The sequence below is a fragment of the Rhipicephalus sanguineus genome, chromosome 3, assembly GCF_013339695.2.
Source record: "Rhipicephalus sanguineus isolate Rsan-2018 chromosome 3, BIME_Rsan_1.4, whole genome shotgun sequence".
Lineage (NCBI taxonomy): Eukaryota > Metazoa > Arthropoda > Arachnida > Ixodida > Ixodidae > Rhipicephalus > Rhipicephalus sanguineus.
Genome location: NC_051178.1, coordinates 130,370,708 through 130,391,231, shown reverse-complemented (window position 1 = coordinate 130,391,231; position 20,524 = coordinate 130,370,708). Strand labels below are relative to the sequence as shown.

The window sequence follows — 20,524 nt, the reverse complement described above, 5'->3', positions numbered from 1 at the left end:
TTAGTTTTTATAGGACGCGAATGCTACCAATGTAAGAAAAAAGCGCTAGTAGCGCCATCTGGTGTCATTTATATACTAACACTAACGAACGAAGCAGAACAATCTGTTAGCTTGGTATCAAAGGGCCAGTGGTATCGAAACCACCAACTCTCGCTTCGATGGCTGCACGCCATGCGCGTCACTAATGGAAATCGTTTTGAATGTAAAGTCTGGTTTAAATTGAGATACATGGGAAAATTATGCTCTATAAGGGTCATTGAATCGTGGACCACAGTAATGTATGGCGCCAACCAAGTGGATAGGGGCATAGGTGTGCGCAGGGTTCCCCATCAGCGGGGGGGGGCGAAGGTTCATCGCAGCGCCCCCCCCCCCAACCATATCAATGTACGAGGCACATTTTGCACACAACACCCTCTGAGCTGACTATAGGGTGGTCAATGTATGGGGCAAATTCTGCACCCCCCCCCCCTCTTAAGTGATTAGGGCGGGGCGACCGCCCCCCCCCCCTGCCCCTCCCCGTGAGCACGGCTATGGAGAGGGGTACTACGCATGCGCATCGTTGCGTTTTCTCACGCAGGTCATCTTTTTTTTTTTCATGCTCCTCCACCTTGTCGCTCCTTTTCTATATATTTTGTTTGTTTTTACGCAGCACGCCTCCATGCTCCGTGTACGACTGTTACGTACACAGCGCCTCTCGGTCACAACAACCAGAGAACTTGATGTGAGACCTTTCATAAAGGCGAGGAATTTCCCGAAATGCCCATTTTTCTGCATACTCATTAATTGAGCACTCCGGTCTCGACAGCCGGCTGCTTTACACGACATGACAGTGCCGGGGTGCGGGGCCGGGTGACAAACTCTCTGGAGGAATGCGACTCCACAAGCGAACTATGAGGCATTAAGTGCTTTTTTTTTTTTGCACATACGTAAAGAGCCGCCTTCTATGTCTATCCCTCTTTCCCTCTCATTTCCTGCTCTCCTCCGCATTCACTCACTGCGGTTCAGGTGGCAGCTTCTCGTGCCAGACAGTTACAGTGCGGTCGGCAGCAAGATTTCTTTCTTTTTCTCTCCTTTCGCACATATCACTAAAAGAAACGACAATTACACGCTACATCTCGCGCACTGCCGTCAGTGAAGTCGAGGAGAATGACCGAAAGCCAGTCATTATTGTTCACTGCTCGAAATTAACGCGGGAATTGGTGGCTCAGCACTACTGCTTCTTTTCAGCGTCCTATATTTCTTTCCTTTTTTATGCTGCGACAAAGAAAGAAAGAAAGAAAGAAAGAAAGAAAGAAAGAAAGAAAGAAAGAAGAAAGAAAGAAAGAAATAAAGAAAAGAAAGAAAGAAAGAAAGAAAGAAAGAAAGAAAGAAAGAAAGAAAGAAAGAAAGAAAGAAAGAAAGAAAGAAAGAAAGAAAGAAAGAAAGAAAGAAAGAAAGAAAGAAAGAAAGAGAATGCCCTCACGTGGAAACGAAAGCAAGTCGGGAAACAAAAGAAATGAACTCAAATTCAAGTTCCCACCGCCCACACGTATATAGCCTCGTTTTGTACACAAAACGACGCTGACCAAGAACAGCCGCAAAAATGTGAAAACAGCAACAAGCACACGGAAACACGGCTTACATTCGCACTATCATGTGCTCCTTCCTCCGCACGTTTCCCCTTCCCCACTACCTCGCAAAATGCAACAAATCCCCGGATGCTCGCGCATCTTCCCACAGAGGGCAGCCAGACGTATTCCCTAGCATGTCTGGTACGGCATATATGCGACGAAAAAGACACAAAGAAGAAGAAAGGAGGAAGAAAATTAAAGACAGAAAACACGTGTCCCTTTCGTCTAAAACCCCTCATCACGACGCCACCGGCATAGCATGTTCGCCATCTCACTGTCCGGAGAAAAGAAAAGAACCTGGGAAAGGTTTTGAGGAGGACGACACGGCGTCGGCGGAAACGACCATCAGCGGAGTGCTGCGCCTGCCGAGCGCACGCCTTTCCAAACAGCCTCCACATGTATGCGGCATGCACACGGATGCTGCGCTATCATCTGCCCCAAGAGCGCGCGCGCGCCGGCCATCTACGTGAAAAAGTGGCACGTCGCATAGGGTCGTGCGGCGCAGCCTTCGCCTCTCTCCGTAGAAGCATGCGCTCGCTTGCGTTAGTGGAATAAGAAGCGGAAAGAGACAAAGGAATGACAATCTGGGGGCCTATAGAGAAAGCGCGCGCAGTTGCTGCGGGCGCGCCATCGCAGTTTGCAGCTAAGTGCACGTTTCCCGTATAACTGCGCCGAGATGATTCGACGCGCGCCCCGGGCATATGTATAGACAGTGATCGGGGAAGACCGTGTTCTTGCGCCATTCTTTCGATTTCCTTGAGAATCTTCTCTCCCTGCGCTTTGCTCTTCTTTTATATATGTGTACATATTTCAGTTCGTGCTACTTTCTTTGTTTGCTTTTCTTCGGAAGATTGAAGCCCAGAGTGCGCCTTGGCGAAGGAATAGTGCACAAACTGCCGAGATCACCCCCCCCAATAAGGCCCGCATCAGCGTACATACGGTTCACAGGACGCGCGGAATGGACGCAGCATATAAAACAAGCGCACTGGGGCGTAGCCCGGCTCCACAAACATAGAAACTGAGACAGATTGCTAAAGAAAAAAGAAAGAATAATAAGATAAATTGAGAACGTAGGGCGCCAGGACATGCCCTGTAGAAATACGCGAACATCACAAGACAAACGCTAAGAAAGAAACATTTAAATTGTAGAAACATCTGATAAGCAAGGTTCTAGAAACGTAAAAACGTAGAAAGCTTTAGGACTAAGCCTGCCATCGCAGCAGGCGAGCGCACGCGGGAACTGAGAAGAACGCACAAAATCCGCGCAAGCCTGCAGGCTCTAAAGTATAAGCATTGTCTCACGGAAGGAGGGATCCACATGGCCAAATACGATACGGCGGTTACGACCCGGCCACGAATCGCAGTGATTCAGAACAAGTGCCCCCCCCCACCTTCGGCGTAAGGCCTCATAAGAGATCGTAAAAGTCCATTTCTTATTTCTTTATTTTACCTCCGCTGGCTTCGGTGAACCGGTGAAGTAGCAGGAGAACAGGGAAAAAAAAAAAAAAACTTAAGCGGTAGTAACAAGAAGAAAGAGATGGTCGTTGTAAAATAGAGGCGGGAATGACGTCACGGTAAAAAGTAGAGGGAATAACAATGGAAAGCGTCTTGAGGATTGTGGAATCGTTCTCGCCATTTTCGCCAGCTGTCTCTCGAAAGAAAGTTTGACGAGACCCCCTCGATATGTTGGCAGACCACCGCAAAGCACAACTGTACATGCTCTCTAACCTTCGAAGTTCTTGCTTCCGATTCTCTATAAACGACTTCTCTATTTTTTTTTTATTCTACCGTTTGCTAGGCCCTTCTCAGCGGAGAAGAAATTCTAGGACTAGCCGCTGGCCAAGTTAGAGAACAGCCGAAACGGTGACAGAGAAATAAGGCAAAAACATCAAAATAGACGCGGAAGTGAAACAGGCTGACATTTTGAAAAGTAATGAGAGTTATGCATGTGTTAAAAGACAAAATATGCCTCGCACTGAAAATTGTTACATATAAGAGCAGTTTTAAAATACCTGGTAAAGACGAACGCTCTGTGACAGCGTATACTGGTTGCTGCAGAAGGAGTGATTCTGGCAGGCTCGGCCGATTATAGATAGGCCTAAACGTCTATGAACATGGTACATATACTTCCGTCACAAGTCCCTCGATTCAGGCTCTCCGAGAAATGTCAGCAACATGCGCGGCACATCCTTGCGTGCTATCGGCGATCCTTACGAAAAGTAACGGTTCTACACGTTCGTAATGAAACCTACGCTGCGCAGATGCTACAGGGTCATCTGGAATGAAGAACCCGTGTTGCCGTCTTCCCGGGTCATGTTGTCTTCGCTGTTTATTAAGCACGTCCAACCAATTACCCCCAAATTATCACTCTCAGGTCCCATGCATTGGGTGATCCTACCTATGCTCCCCTCTCTGAAGCGTGTCAAGCGGCTCTTTTTGCAATTGGTCGAAACAATCCTATGTAATTGTACTGGAAAAGAATGTAAGCGTTACCGATATATACGAGAAAAGTACGCTGACCTTATGGCATCGTCTTCGTGGGTCAAACAAAATGGCAAAGACGATTTTCCCCTTGGCGAAACGATGGCTCCAGTGACACTTCTGGTTAGACAATGCCTCATGACTTCAAGGTCTGAATCTTCCGGTGAGATTCTGTATGGTTTCCATGTCAGTTTACCGCGTTACCTAGGTCCCGAGTATCAATAGATCGCCAAGTATAGCCCAATAATCAGTACACTGATGGGTTTCGCTGGGCGACACAGAATCCTATAAAGGTCTTCCATACGTAAGCGATTTACACTAACCGAAGGGGCCGCGAAAGGAAAATAAACGAGGGAAACAAATCCATCGGTCATCATCTAAGAAGACCTGATAAGTCAACGCTGCGAAAAGGCGACTTTGAAAGTTGCTCCAAGCTCTGGCATTTCGCCGGCGCGCTCGCGCCAGAGGCAAAGCAGCAACGGCATCGCAAAGCGTACAAACACGCTAGCCTCTCTAAGCAAACACACGCTGGACGAACGCTGCAGCGGAAACAATAGAACGGCGGCCCAGGCGAGCAACAATCCTCCTGTCGTTTTTTTTTCTCTCTCTCTCTCTCTCTCTTTCTCAGTCGGTTCTTTTTGGCCCGGCTTGCAGCACCAGTAGCAGCAACGCCGTGTTGCTCTCTCCTTTCAGCATTCGAAAGAGGTTATATCCCGAGGGAGAATTCTCTCCTATCTCTCTCTTATTCTCGCTCTCTCTCTCTCTAGTCAGGACCGAAAATTTGTTCTCGTCGGCGCCTGTATCCGTGAGAGACAAAGCGACCAGCTCGGCACGCAAGCACTGTTCATCTCTTCCCACTATTTCCCTCACCGCTTCTGGAGCGCTCCCTCCTTTCGCTCAACGCAACATTCGCCGTCCAAACGCGTTTTGTATAGTGCTGTTTGTTGAACCGCTGCCGGGCAGCCAGCTTTCGTGATTATTTCTGTACGCGTCCCTTTCCTTTTTCTTTTGTCTCTCCCTTTTTCATTCTCTCCCGTTATAACTGTCCTCGCGTGCCTCTCCCGTGCCCCTAGGGCATCACAGTGTGCCACAAATCAGGTTTCGAAAAGTTGAGAGAAATATATAGAGACATAGGAATCGAAGAAAAAAAAACATGTATGTATATACGAACGAAAACTGTTTGCTCTTCGAGGAAAGCGACCACGCATTTCATCGCGATTGGTTCGTGCGGATGATTTTCGTATCTATTATTATTGTCTTGAAATTGTAAGTGGTTGTTTCGAAACTGTAGAGTGGATGGGAGCAGCGACAGCGCGTTTATTGGGTTACCGTGTTTGCAACGCGAAGACAAGAATTAAAAAAAAAAAAACGTAAGCCAGCCGGAGCTGACTCGATGCCACGTGTGTCGCAGCTTTTCTTTCAGTGAACGGCTGCCCTTTTACATTATAAAACACTACGCCATACTATACGTTAGTATAACTGTAATGTACCATACCCCACTAGCATTATACTTACATTAATTGAGTGTATGGTCTAATAACTTTATTCAGCAGACAGATCCTTCAGGAACGGCGCATGGCAACAGTACGGCCAACCCTTTTTGCCTTACGGTGTGTGTTACTGTAGGCGCTCAGCTTGCATTAGGGATTTCAAAACGCCCCGAAAAACCTTCCGAAATCTCATTCCCCGCTTTTAGTGAAACTTCTACCGATCTGTGACTGACTGTTCGAGAAGCAAAAGCTAGCAGCCATGACTTCGAGGAACGTTTTATCGGTATAGCGAGGCACTCAAATAGAAAGCAAAGCCTTGACCAATCGCCTTGCCTGGTTTTGACAACGTTTGTTTCATTGCGTCATATGTGTTTACTTTGCACCGGTCGCAATCGCCGTCGTTCGCAGATTGATCGAGCAGCGGGCACGCCGCATCGGCACGCTTGAAGAAAACTTGGCGTCCTTGACATTGAGAGCGGCAGCAGTACGAAATCCATAAGCGTTTTGCTTTGTGCTGTGTGACTTCATCGATATATAATAATCATCGCGCTTTGTGCTAGGATAAATAATTACAGGTTCACGCTGTCCGCATTACTTTAATATGTTAACGCTCTTGATGTTGTATAGAGTAGGAGTGCAGCATTCTTAAAACCCATTTCCAGGCAACATAAGAACCCGAAGGAAGAAGCCTACCTCGATGCCTCGTAATGTAGTCGCTTGCCTCGCTCGTTTCCAATTTTCGTCGTAATTGAAGCACTCCACGGCTTTTGTGAAGCTCATAAAAATCGCGCCGTGGTTGTTGTGAAAAAGGCAAAGTACCTGCGGTGTGGCGCATCGCATTTGTCATTATAGCCGTTACCATTTTGAAAGACTGCGTATATCAAGCGAGATGCCCCAGAAAATCGCAATGTACAACTTCAAAAACTGTAGAAAAAAAAAAGTACGAAGCTCCTCTTCAAAGTCGGACGCACTGCACTCATACTTAACTGTATATAATAGGTGTAACGACATTTATAAGAAAGCTAGAACCCCCAGCTCTCTCAATGTTTGTGCTTTTATATATATATATATATATATATATATATATATATATATATATATATATATATATATATATATATATATATGGAAGCTGTTAGCCTCCGTAGCTAGGCGAGATATCTGTCGTGGAGTTATCGCAGTCGTGTCACTTGACGTCAGTGCTGATTACGTTGTTCTCGTCTCGACCGTACTTTAAGATTCCCATGGCTTGGACTGGAGGTAATTGCAGCAGATCACAGGACACGACCAAATGAAGTCTACCAAGCGGCTGATCGTAATCGTAAAATGCATGCCCAGCCTCGCTCTACATCAACTTTCACAGGATGGAACGGGAAGATTTTCTTTTCATTGTCTTGTTCCTTTTCTTCTTTTTTTTTCATCACTAAAGAGATTGAAACTGAGCTTACAGTGAGCATTCGTCTGTACCTCCGTCACTTTCAGTTGCGCGATCGCTGTCTTCCACGCAGTGATTCAGGCCTGGTAATTCAAGTAATGTTTCGTCCTCCTTAAACCGACCCTGAGAGCAGTCGCGCCCGTGCGGCTATTTCGGAAGTCGTATCAGATGTAACGTACAATATCCAACGAAGACGACGGCGTGCGCATCGCAATGACGTCGTTTCTAAGAGGATGGCGACTCCGATTGCAAGTAATCGCTTGTGTCACAGTGATCTCAGGACCAAATAAATTCCAGGAGGCATCTGCTTTTCTTTTTCGCATTTTTTTTTTCTTGGGTTATCCCCATCAATTACTTACTCTGCTACCGGCTGTCACGAAAAGGCCGCAGGCGCGAAACGATCGTCTATTCGGATTCTCCAAACTCGTTCGCGCATGGGACCGATGGTAGATGCCAGACGTCGCGTTGAACAACGCGGTACAGAAAGCCATGCAGGAGGAATAACAAAGTTCCTGTGCGATAACTTTTTTATTGTTGTTGACCGAATGTAAAGGAGATGCTGGTGCACAAATAAGGCGCCGCGGCTACTCCTTGGCTTTTAGAAGGGTCTAACACATAACACACGGTGTACAAAGATTACATATACATAGCGACTCAACGGGCGGCACAATGAAAATAAGAAGTAAGACAAATCCGCCTGAAAAGCGGACGCGCATACTGTACACCGGTGGAGCGAGTGCAGCTGCTCGAACTCAGATGGCGCCAGCGAAGCGTAAGGAAAGAATGCAAAAGGAAGCCATGGCACTCGAATGCGGGCGTACACCTCGCGGTCGCGGGTCGTTGACACGACGACAAGCGACGCCGCTGCGGACACACGCGGGCACACAATGGACTCGTCGTACGCATACATATACGCACGGAGGCAGCGAGCGAGGGCCTACGCGCGGGCGGTAGAGTGACGCGAACGGGCAAACGCAAATGTCGGCGGCCAACGCCACGCTTCGTTGGCTACCGACCCCGAAAACTGGACTGGACAGCGGCGGACACACAAAGGCTATGAAGCGGCGCCTCTGAGCCCGCGACAGAGGCTCGGAAGGGGTTCTCCTCCCGCTGGGAGATTTACGCCGAGTGCTTGTTTAGCTCCGCGTATCCCCTTCCCTCCCCACCTTGGTGCGCGCGATCCTTTTAATGCTTCGGCCAGCAGCCAAGGATGGCCTTAGGGGACACGTGGCTCTCGAATACACATGTGTCATATTACGCGACGGGCCGTGAGAGACTCGCGCTGGCGCGGCAGGATTCGCATTATACGTAGCGCGCGATGTGAATTATAAGGAGGATTTAGGCTCACCAACCTCCAAGCTCAAATTCTTCCTTCTTCACTTATTCTCCTCCTTGGAGAACGTACGACAAATGTCGCCAGCCGAGTGCTGCACTGCTTCTCGCTTAATCTTTTGCATTTCATGGAATTGCGTAAATCTCGTTGCTGTGCCACTATTCTCTTTCGATTCATGGTCAGTTAAAGCAAGGAAATCCGAATGCCGCAACATTTGAATGCTGGAGAAAGTCTACAACTCCCCAACTGCGCAGCATTGAACAAAGTGTATAAAGCACTAATATGCCGACGCAGCGGTTTCAAAGCATAAAAATAGTCTGTTTCTTTACTACAAGAGATAATTTCCTTTTTGAATAAGCAATCATGTAAACTCAGCTACGACGTTATGGCAAATGTTAAAATCGCTACGTTAACTTCAACGACTCCGAGCTCAGCAACCATTTCAGAATCATGAATTACGATACAATTTACACGAAAGTGCAAAACCTCCAGAATGTGTTTTTTTTTTCTTTTAGAAGCACGCAGAGTCAAAAAGCTTTGACTTAAAAGGCAAATAATTGCACGTTATGACGTTTTAAATGTAGAAGGTGTCATTAAACATCATAACACTACAATTTCTCTTTCTCGATCGCCTGAATTCCCGGTAAACCGTCCCTTCGTGTGCGGACATGGAACGCGAGAGTCGAAATTGCGCGTTAACTTACTGGTTCTAGAGTGCCGAAAGCTTGCTTCAGAAGATCAGTCCGAGAATTAACGAATCTGGAACAAGTGGCTGTCCAGATAGCAAGCCTAGCTGTCCGAGCGCAGTCGATGACCACTCCTCTTTCGAGGAGTCATCCTTGTAGGTGTCTGGCTCTGAAAGCAGAGAAGGTTCGATCTTATAAGAGCGAAGCGCCGATAAGTATATATATATATATATATATATATATATATATATATATATATATATATATATATATATATATATTATATATATATATATATATATATATATATATTGCGATGAACGAGCATATCGCGATGAATTATTTCGTCGAAGATAATAATTAAGCGGAATGACGGAGTTTGGTGAACATATCACAGATAACTGAATATTTGCGTCAGTATACGCAAACAACAAAACCATTTCATGGCATTGAAAAAGCTATCGTTATTCTGCGTTTCTAAATGGATTCGCACTGAACCAGCAGGCTAAATATATAGCTTCGCCAATATGATGACAACCAGTGCGTTTAAAAAGACGGAATAGATTATTTACGTAAGCTAACGCTACCACTCAACGCCGTGCTTTCGGGAAGAGGAAAGAAACAGTGATATCATACTGGCGTGATAAGCCGAAATGGCGTTTCGTTCAAAATTAAGATCGCTTGTCATCAGAAACATGGTATATAGCACAATGTCAATAGTATATACCGTAGTGCAAAGCGAAGAAATCGCGAAGAAATCGCGAAGTCTATATAGACTTCGTTCAAGAACGAATCTCTTTCCGATCGTGCAGCCAGGGGTCACGCCCTCCGCGGCAGCTGGCGTTGCCGTTCGCGGCGGCCATGCTATTCCTTACTTTATTTTTGCCTCGTGCCATCATCCGGATGCAAGAAGAAGCCGCCGCACCACCGGCCGCTAGCAAGATGGTGTTGCAGGGGCCACGAAATGCGCGCGTTATCTGTCCCGCCCCCAAAATTGTTGCGTCCCTCAGGTGCGATCCCCCCGCCCTCCCACAAGCCTCTGATCGAAACACTTGTCGGCGCACCTAGAGCTGCGCCACCTGCTCGGAGTTTGAAACAGGCTTGCTTTGCCCAGTCTTGGCTGTCATCCTCCAACTCCCACTCCACTCCCGCAGCATCATCATTGCTTCTCACTGATGATGATTTTTTTTTCGCTGCTTACATTCTAGTCACCGCTGCAGCTGGCGAGCCGAAACTAACCGCAAAGTTTCTTCGAGGAGCGCACCGGTATCTTTAGTGTCGGCAGTATCCGCCGAATCAGAAAAAAAAAAAAAAATAAATAAATAACAGCCTTCGTAAAAAGGCGACCACAAACGGGAGGAAATAAAACCGAGACCCTGAAACTTTGAGATGGGGGCCCTCGAGAAACTAAAACCCGTTTCGTTATCCTTCCATCCTCGAGATTTTTTTTTTCTTTTTCATTATGAAGTAGCCGCTGAATAATAATATTAAAAAAAAAACGGGAGCTGCCGGGTTTACGCTCGAAAGTGATCTTTTTTTAATGCTGCGCCCCTCATGTCAAATCGTAAACGTGCCTATTTGAAGGCTGCTATCATGAATTTTACAGGCCTAGGTTGTAAACCGCCGACAGCTATGCGAAGCTCGCGGTCGCCGCTGTGACAATCTTTACTTCGTTGATGCGATTATCTCAACACCTGCGAATCTGTATTCATGTTCGACGGCCCACCTGCACAAAGTTCCGATAAAAGTTAAGCTTGAGAGCTCCGAAGTTTTGTTACCATTTATATCGCCCATTAACTTTGACACTGAACGCTAGCGCATAAGCTTGAACGATGGCACATCAGCTCCAAAGATTAAACACTAATTCTGCTTTCGTGCGACCCAGTTTTGCGTCATTCACAAGAAAATTCATTCACCGGGTACGACATCTGACGTCCCACAGCGTGTCCTATAATTTTTAGTAAGCTTGAGATCGTACCGAATGTGTTCGAACTCAATGCAAGTATGGAACAAATTTGAAACATCAAACCAAATATAAAACAGACGGAAGCTCTCGCAGCCTTGCACACAAATTGGCGACCGCATATATATTTTTTTTAATTATGACAATTACACGTGATATTGCTCCTCGCGTTATACTAGAAAATCTAGCCATTCATTACGCGATCAGCAACCGCAGCGAAATAACGACGCAAGCTCCATGGTAATGTACTGCATGGTTTTCAGAGAAAATGCGCTCAAGGCTCGACTCGAGGAGCGAAGAAAACATGACAACGTAAGACGTGTGAATGTAGTAAGGATCACCTTACCGCATCACACTTACCTCCGTAACCAACATGCACCCTCGCTCACCTACACTGAAATAAGGTAACCCGCAAGCCGGTATCAGAAGAGACGGGAAAACAGTCTTTCTTTTTTTCCCTGCATTCCGATAAAGCTTCTTGTTTTCCTCTTATATTTCTGAGTCGGCGGGCAGGAAGCCGCCAGTCTTTTTTTACGGTGGCTGTAAAACCTGGGCGAATTCGCCTCGGAGAATGCGGAACGCCGTTGGTCGGCTCCACCTATCGGCGTGGGCTTCAGAGAGAGCACGTGCTACCGGTCACAGCGCAGGCTTGGGATACGTCCCCCGTGCTCTCAGTTTAAAGCTGTGCTATGCAAGAAGGGAAGAGAGAAATAGTATGGGAAAAGAAAAGTTGACCGAGAAAGAAATAATTGAGATTGAGCGAAAGGAACATCCTCTGCCGTACTACACGGACCAGGATGGAGCAGACTAGCCGAAACGTGATCTCATCGTCCTCGCAACGCGCCTTCTCCGAATGCAAGCAAGCCACCTGTTTTCAACGCGAAAGAAAGAGAAAGAAAGAAAGAAAGAAAGAAAAGAAGAAAGAAAGAAAGAAAGAAAGAAAGAGAAAGAAGAGAAAGAAAGAAGAAAAGAAAGAAAAGAAGAAAGATTCCAGGAGGGAGGAAAGCAATCCGCAAGTTGGGTGAACGCATGGAGAGAGGAGCTCTCGGAACACAGAGCCACGCCTATAATACGACGCGTCGCCCTGCTCTGTGCGTCTCGCTGCCCCTTGATGTCGGGTTTCTGCGGCCCTTGCCCCACCCCCCCTTGCCCCTGTTACGTGCAATCCGCTCTCGCACTCCCCTCATGTATGTGTGGAGGGTCCGCGCAAGAAGCGTAGCGCTGCCTTCCTTCCCTTCGTTTTCTTTTTCTAATTCGTCGCTTCATTAAAAGCTCTGTACGACGATACAGTCCACATGTACTCACGCCCCTTTGCTCTGACGTACGTACATTCACCCAAACCTTCTTTCTCTCATACTCTATCTGTCTCTCTCGCTCCTCTTTGTCGAACAATTAAGAGCCATTCTCAGCGCTGAGCAACATTCAACGAAATAGAGGGCACGAAGGGGGCGAACTTCGACGTCTCAGATATGTACGCGAGTTTTGAGCAACGTCTCCGATTAAGGCTGCTTAGTGCTTGTTATACCAAGTGGCTAGTATTCCTTCTCGCTTCTGCAGATGATTTGACAAGGTGTGCCAAGAAAAAATAAATGGTTTGTCTCATTTTAAAACTAGAAGTAGCTCGTATATGCAAGTACCTCAAGTTTAAAACTGTAAATTTACATTTTTGCGGTATAAATAAATCACACTAACCGCAGAAGTGCGCGAGGATCCGACAATGTTGTAATGTGAACGATAAACTTCGTTTAGAAGTTTCTAGCTTTGTTTGTTTGTTTTCCATCGTTTTAAGCACACTTATGTCGGAAATGACCATGACGGTGACGGTGTTCAAACGTGGCTTAGCCCCTTGTATCCAGTAGGCAAACCTAATATGTCCCAGGCAAAGGTGGCAAAAAAAAAAAAGAAAAACTCCCCACACGTATACATACGCGCGCACACGCACTGCACTATTATCCCAAGTTAGAAGAAGCCGCCTGCGCGACCTACCGCATGAAAGCTGCAATCAGAAACTGAAAGTTCTCGACCATGATGTGGTCTCTGAAAGCGCGCATCGTTTACTAGCCTACTTTTGTTTTCATCTCATTTTCTTCTCGCTCGCCTCAATTCACTGGGGTCCACACATCGCTTCCATGCCTTGTGGCGTAGCCGTCCTAGCAGGCCTTATTCCGCGGCTGGCTTGAATTGCTTGCGCGCCCGGGGTCCCGCGCGAAGGTCGGCAGTCAGCGTGCGGGACACTGACAACAAAAAGAAGAGCGGAGGGAAAGAAGATGAAGGCCCGGCCTCGCTGTCGTCCAGCCGCCAAGAAGCGGCCGCTGTCGCCGGCAGCAGCGGGGCCAGAAGCCGCGCCAGCCACGAGAGGCGGCGACGGCCAATTTAATTAGACGCCCTCGCGCGCTGTGCGCCGCCGCTGCCGCCGGCGCGGCGTCCCCCGCTGCGGCCAGACACGGGCGCCCGCTGGGCTCGAGAAGAGCGCGGCAGCTCCTGTGCTGAGGGCTGTTGTCGTTAGTTGCGACGTCGATGTGCTTCTGCACACTGTGCAGAGTTCCTGCAGCGCGAAGTGTGACCTGTTCGAGCGTCACGCGGGCGCGGTCGGATCGGAGTTGACAACTAAACGACTTGGGCAGAGTTAGGGCGATGTGTAGGATCCACAAGGTTGGACAAACGGGTCTGTTTTTAAAGTTAAATCTTTTGTTATCAGTGCGACGACTTACATGTGATATGTGCCGTATAGTTCAAATGTTTTTCCGTCCCTTCTCCCACTTCCTATGTCGGTCGTCGTGCTGCCAGTCAAAGATCAAGTATTAGAAAGGAATTTTGCGCACTGATGTAATCTGGCCCAGTGCTCTGGGAAGATTCTTCTTGGACTACGCCCCCGTACGTCGCGAGCCAAGAAATCAGCTCGGATGCTGCCCGGGTTTCTAAAGTCCACTGACATCCGTCTCTAACGCGTTATTAACAGCGCCCTGTGTTTGTACCTCTAATGTCTCTCTTTTTCGTTATATAGTTGATCATTTTTCTTCAGCATTCAACACCTTCCCATGCGCAGGTTAGCAAACCAGATGAGCGCCTGGTTGATCTGTCAGCATTTTGCTGTATCTCCTCTACCTTATATATAGCGTCATTCGTTTCATGTCGACCACCCTTGCAAAAATGGCTGGTCAAAGCGGCATCGCTAAAAATATATTTGAAAGAAAGTAACGAGCACGCAACTTTATGCCAAATAGCCGTTCAGAAAATATAGAAGCCACTACTTTAAGCGCTCCCTACTACTTCACCATTAGCATACGTTTACTAAATATCGTTCGTCGCAATCGTATACGGTGCCCAATTCAAGACAGCGACTCAACCCTCACATAATCAAGGCGACAATATCTGTAGTAAATCTAGAAGTAAAAAAAAACACTTCATGCAGCTACGCCGTAGCGCTTGCACGCAAACATCGGCGAATGCCGTTTACGACGCGATTGCCATAATGCCTATGGAAGTGGCGCGCGAAGCACTTGAAAGCAGGCGCGCATTCGTCAATATAACGCGGAGTTGTTTTCGCTTCTAACGGAAGCTCTCACAAATGAAACGAAGGGGAAAAAAAATAAGCAACGCTGGCGAGCAGCGAGCGAGTGAGCGAGCGCACTCCTCGTGTGCGTATTTTTTCATGTCCTATATTTATCTATATATATATATATATATATATATATATATATATATATATATATATATATATATATATATATATATATATATATATATATATATATATACGACTCATGCCAAGATTAGCACTTTTTCGTTATGAGCGCAGACATAACTTCCGATACGGAATGTATAGCATAAGTTTGACCTTGCAATGCCGGAAGAGAGTCTCGCGTCAAGGAAAGTTAGAATAACTTGTTTATGTTTTTTCGTATGGAGGTATGGAGCCAAAAACAACTTTATTTATCGTACACGCGTAATATTGATCACCGAGATATCTGGGCGGACAGCAAAAGGTTAGCTTCGTGTCTAGTAATAGAATTAATAGAATACAACATATAGGTCAGGCGCAGAATTTTTCGGCTGAATGTTATATTTCTTCCTGGTCGTGAAGGCTATATTTGTGCAAAAGAAAACAGCTCAAAACTCGCTCTAACTTTTCAAAAACGATGACATATACTGCGCGTTAAGGTTCTGCTACATAAAAAAAATTCACTCTGCACAAAGTATGAATGAAACGCTGGTCGTTACAAGGTTAAAATAAAACGAAAGTGCGGGATCCTTGCCGTTATTTTCAAACTACACCGATTAAACGGCCATTAGAGCGACGTCTCGCCTAACGACATTTCATGCTTTCAACGTTTCTCGAATCAACCCTCTGTATGGGGTGTGTACTTCGGAGGCTCGGAGTTTGCGCCTCATGTTTTCTCCAGCTCGGCAACGCTGTTCTATATGAACGCCTCGCTGCCCCAGACGGTCATTCACTTCCTTTCTCTCTCTCTCTCTCTCTCTGTCTCACTGCTGCGCGAATGGTCGAGCAAATGGCGAGTCGTACTGACCGGTCATCAACTCCTTTCGTCCTCTCCTTTCTCTTTCGCCGCTTCTCTGTTTTTGTCAATCTTGCTCTTCGGCTCGCACCGACCGTCCCATCCAGTCCTGGGCCGGACGGCCGAGCTTGTACCACGCTCGTCGTCTAGGCGCGACGCGGACCTTTTAATTTTCCAAATGGATCCTTCGGTACCTCTTCCCAATTTTCCTTATCGCATACGAGGGTAAAAACAGACACAGGAGCAGTACGGGTGCGAGTGAGCGAGAACCCGTTTCACGCATTTCAAGCTGCTGTGCCTTCAAGAGAGAAAGAGGATAGCCGAGTTCGCTTCCACCGTTGCCTGGCGCTGCCGAAATTGAGCGCGAGAGAACCGGAAAACAAAAGAGAGAAAATGTGTAGCGGCGAATAAATGACACGTGACAAAGCGTGGGGAATCGGAAGGCGACGGCCGCGTAGAGGCCAGGGACGAGCGAATCTCTCTCTCTCTCGAAGTTCAAGAAGAGAAATCCGCGCACACAATCGCGTATATATACGGACGTTCGCGGAGCGCACGAGTGTGCAGTGAAGAGTGTTTCCAATGGCGCGCTGGCGGCCTTTCGCTAAGAGAATCGCTCCATTTTCCTTTGGTCGCCGGCGCGCGCGCGCGGGTGATTTTGTGAATTGGGTGCGCTCGCACTTAATGGCATCGTCTCTATACTTTCTTTACGGATGTAGAGACGACGTCACTTCATTTGCGCTCGTCTTACCAACAGACTAGATATTATTATGCGGACCCTTTATTATGCGGACGCGCCCGCGAGATAACCCTTCGCCTCGCCGTCGATGCTGCCGGAAATTTGAAGCGAAGGTCTTTTTGCAGCCGCGGTTTATCTCAGCTATAGACAGCGGTTCTCCCGATGAAGACGGCCCTTTTTCTAAAAAAAAAAAAAAAACCGAGCGACTGCGCAGAGTTCTCGCTTTCGGCTGAATTAACGCCAACCTCGGAGTATACCTCGAGAAATGACGTATAGCATTATGAGCTGTTGCCCCTGATACGCGCTCATCTTTGTCAAACACCAACTATGGTGTCGTCGGTATTCTTGATACGCGACCCTCTTTCGTCGAACACATAGCGCCCTCGGTATCTAGAATCAGAAATTTTCAAATTACGCTCTCGCTTCGCCTTAACCGCACACGAAGATACCGAGGCGGGGGCGTAAGAGGGTGGGTGTTTCGGTGTTAGAGCAGCCCCCAAATTTTATGAGCGCTGCATATATCCCCCCCCCCCTTAATTCGGGAACGTAAATGTCCTTTATACGAATGAAGTCCTTGGAGTCCTGTGTGCGCTCGCATTTTTACGTAGATATTACAGCGAACAAAACAGACAACCCTGCGGCTTTATTAACGGGGGAAGGATAGCAAATCTAGGTGTTCAACTACTATTGCCTTTGACTCTGTTACTTCTAATGGGAGCTCAACGAAACTTGTCAGGCTACTTGAAACAAGAATTTACTAGAACTACTAAAATCACTCGCTTAGCTAAATATACTGCTACTCTGAAGTGTTCTATATGTAAATACATTGACATCATGCACAGGGAAAGGCGCGATTGGCGCCATTTTTAAACACCATCGGTTGCGTATCTGCAGGTCCCACTTCGTGGAAATACTTTCAAAGGATGCTGGAATATTCTGGCGTTAAATAAAAAGAAAATCGCATTGTAGTCGATATTGCCCTCCATTCACCCTTAAAGTTGAAAAATGACAGGTATTGTTTGGGCGCAAGCCCTCTTTATTTTTTACCGGAGGCGTAAGATATTTCTGGCTATGTCACTGTTCTGCAAGACAAACAAAACCAACAAAGAAGACCTTTTTTTGGTATCGTCAGTGGAATAAATGATCAAAAGAACTTCGGGAGGAAAGGGACAGACCATTCTCCTGATAGAGGGTGCTGCTGTACTGCGACCGCAGCGCCGTCTATCATCCGGCACATTTGGCTGGTATGTGCGATTGTGCATGAGGCTGCGCACGGTGTATGACTGCTACTTGCGAGGAATTTCAAGCTCAGAGTGCGCACGCTAAAATTACCCTATTCCATGCAGCTATATTGCGCAAAACTACCGCTGGCATACACGGCCACCGCACATACTAGTGCGAGGAGGACGATGACACAGCGCGTTGGACCGAGGCTACATTCATAATCCCAAGAAAGAGCCGTTCCCCTGTATGCCATGGCGAGACACCAATGAAAGCACTGTGGCTTCTAACGATGTTAACCGCTCTATAATCATGTAAATTGTATAACCAAGGCGCCAGTGGCTGATGGTGGAGGATTCCTGAAAAGCGAGTTTAAAATAAACGCATCTTTTTCAACTCTTCATGCATGCCGCGGTCCCGTGAACTCTGGTGAACTTCGAAAAAGAGCCCTCTTAAGTTCTGCCGTATAACCCTATACCTTCCTTTCTTTGTGTTATACCACATATTGAGTTGTATGTATAGGGGTGGTACGCTACTGACAAAAGCAATGAACATAGGGTCGCAGTGATCTCCTCACGCGACGCCTGAGACGGTGACATCCTCTGCAACGCCAGCCTGGAGACAGCTAACTCCGGGCCGATGAAGGAGCCAAAGAGCTGGTCGTCAGACACCGCCTGAACGTCGTTTTCCCGTGAAAGATAGAATTTCACTAAATAAAGTGTCTCTCACTCTCTCTCTCTTTCTCTCTCTCGTGTCAAGATATCTAATTTCAGATATATCGTCACGTGCATGTATTGAATAAAAGAAAAAGACCAAGACATCTTTCTAGGAGTACACAGCTAGCTCTTGCCAACCATGTGGTCATTCTTAGTAAGTATGCGAAGACTAAGCGATCGGAATCGCGTGGATCAATACAGCAAGGGAGAGAGAGAGAGGGAGGGTGAAAATTAAATACTTCGAATCGCGCCATCACTCCCGGTAGCACATAAACAGTCACCATATCTCCCTCAACGCACAGAACAGATAAAAAAAATATACAAGTCCACGAAGCGCGCACGAATGTCTCGGTACAAATCTTTCTCCTTTTTTTATGCTTTTTATAAGAACTTTGCGCTACCTCCCGAGACCGGTGTTTCCCAACCGGGTTCAATCGGGTCATTGGAAGCAGCGCCGCATTCCTTTCGTTGCCCTTTGGGCATGCGCCACGCGAGGGCACTTTGATCGAAAGGCCGTCGTCGAGGCTCCCTGCGGCGTCACAGCAGCGGCATCGTGTCTCGCTGTCGTTGTATGTGTACAGTGAGTGTGCGTGCGTGAGCCCGAGTTGGTGGAGGCGCACATTCCGCGGTCACTGGGGAAAGTTGCAGCAGCGCGTCCCGAAATCGGCCGCCGGCAAATGGCCGGCAGCCAAAGGCCATTGACGCCTCCCGGGTGCCATCGTGGGTCCCACTGTCTCGCCTAGACTGCTGCGCACGAACGCGCTTTCGAAATCTTGTGATGGCTAGGGACGCAGAAGTGCGCGCAAGTAGCGTCATGCGCACCCCCCCCCCCCTTGCCGTAAAAACCAAAAAGAAATTAAAGGCGGAGCCTCTCTTCGAACGGGAACTTTTTCAAGATGTGTGATAGAGTTATATGGCGTTCGGTGTGGTGGGTACGTTGTCGTTGCAGTATTGGTAAAGGGCCACTAAACGACCTCTGAAAATAAAAATGACGAGGGCGTCATTCTCTCCTGGCGTTTCCCGTCTTTCCGGCACACTTCGTGACGCCAGCAGTCGGTTCACGTGACGTCACGGTGAAATAAGCTCTCGATTGGTTCACATAGGAAGGATATCAGTTGTCACTTGTCTCCTACCCTGCTCTGCCGTGCCGTCACACGCCTATTCTGGCTTGTCATGTTTATGTTGTGCGCGACCAGCTGATCTCACTTCATTTTGTGCGTTTTCCACTGCCAAGCGGAGACAACAGCGTGTAGCCGAAAAGCGCGAAAACTCGATAGGCTCAACGCTTAGTGGTGACATTGTCCACGTGTTTGAATAAGAAATAAGTGTCGAGGAGGAGATAGCGACTGTAGGAAGGAGAGATAAGGCGAGAAACAAACCACTTTATCGTCATTGAAATCGGAGTGGTTTAGGGGCCCTTTAACGACGATATTAAAGACGATGCACTAACGTGTATTACATTCCACACATGGGTTGTTTTATTCTTACGTGTAGCTTGTACTGCTCATCGACTGCGTTTCCTCTTGTGGGTGTTGGGTCAGAGAGAAGGCCCACCGAACCGCGCGAGACCTAACCCACCGCGGCTCGATCAGTGACGGCCCCACACCTCTCATCCACCCGGAAGGAGGTATGACTGCGGTGGAGGCGATGGGGAAGACGGAGGAGGCGACAATGACGAAGTAGCGATTCAAGACGACAGAGACAGACTCATCACGTACCACGACATACTGGCACACTATAAGCAGCAACGAGAAGAATACCACCACCACACAAACAACTAGACAGATCTCAAGAAACAGATTGGAGAAGATTGCAAACCAGAACTTTCCCAAATCCAGTACACCTAAACAGAGTAAATTCCAGACAATACCCAGAAGCGAGCTGTGCTCTGCAAGCACGAACACGCAGATATGGCACATATCTTATGGAAATGCACACGGATCAGCACAATATACAAAGACGACACATAGGACCGACCTTCTCGAGAGCGATGGCTAAGCGCTCTGACTAGCTCAGAACTACAAGAACAACGGTGGGCAATACAGCGGGCCCGGGCAGCGGTGGAAAGGCATGCCTCACGCACAACCCGGGTGGCCTGAGCCCGGCCGGCAACCTGCAGGTTTTTTGTTTTTTCTTAATAAAGTTTTTTTTTTCCGTCCGTCCGTCCATCATCTTCTGGCTTGACACGGAATTTCAGGACCGACTCTCCGAATAGCGACACACATTCGTAAGAATGAGAATTAAAATACAGTGCATCCTCGCGCGATTATCTGTAAATCTGCCTTTGGTCACTACGTGTTCCGTGTATAGCAACACAATGCTAAAAAAAAAGTAGG

At 47.4% G+C, this 20,524-nt stretch overlaps 1 protein-coding gene and 1 pseudogene across 2 annotated transcripts in view; one reads left to right on the top strand and one right to left on the bottom strand.

Moving 5' to 3' along the window:
- LOC119385848 (beta-glucuronidase-like) overlaps window positions 1-20,524 on the top strand; it is a 135,226-nt pseudogene that overhangs the window by 38,622 nt on the left and 76,080 nt on the right.
- Window positions 1-20,524, bottom strand: part of LOC119387141 (TLR4 interactor with leucine rich repeats) — a 183,700-nt gene that overhangs the window by 107,915 nt on the left and 55,261 nt on the right. The window contains exon 2 of one of the 2 annotated variants that reach the window (XM_037654449.2): window positions 9,054-9,204. The exons of the other annotated variant lie outside the window; for it this stretch is intronic. The gene's annotated coding sequence lies outside the window, so the exon portion shown is untranslated. The remainder of the gene's footprint in view (window positions 1-9,053; window positions 9,205-20,524) is intronic. 2 annotated transcript variants of the gene reach the window in all.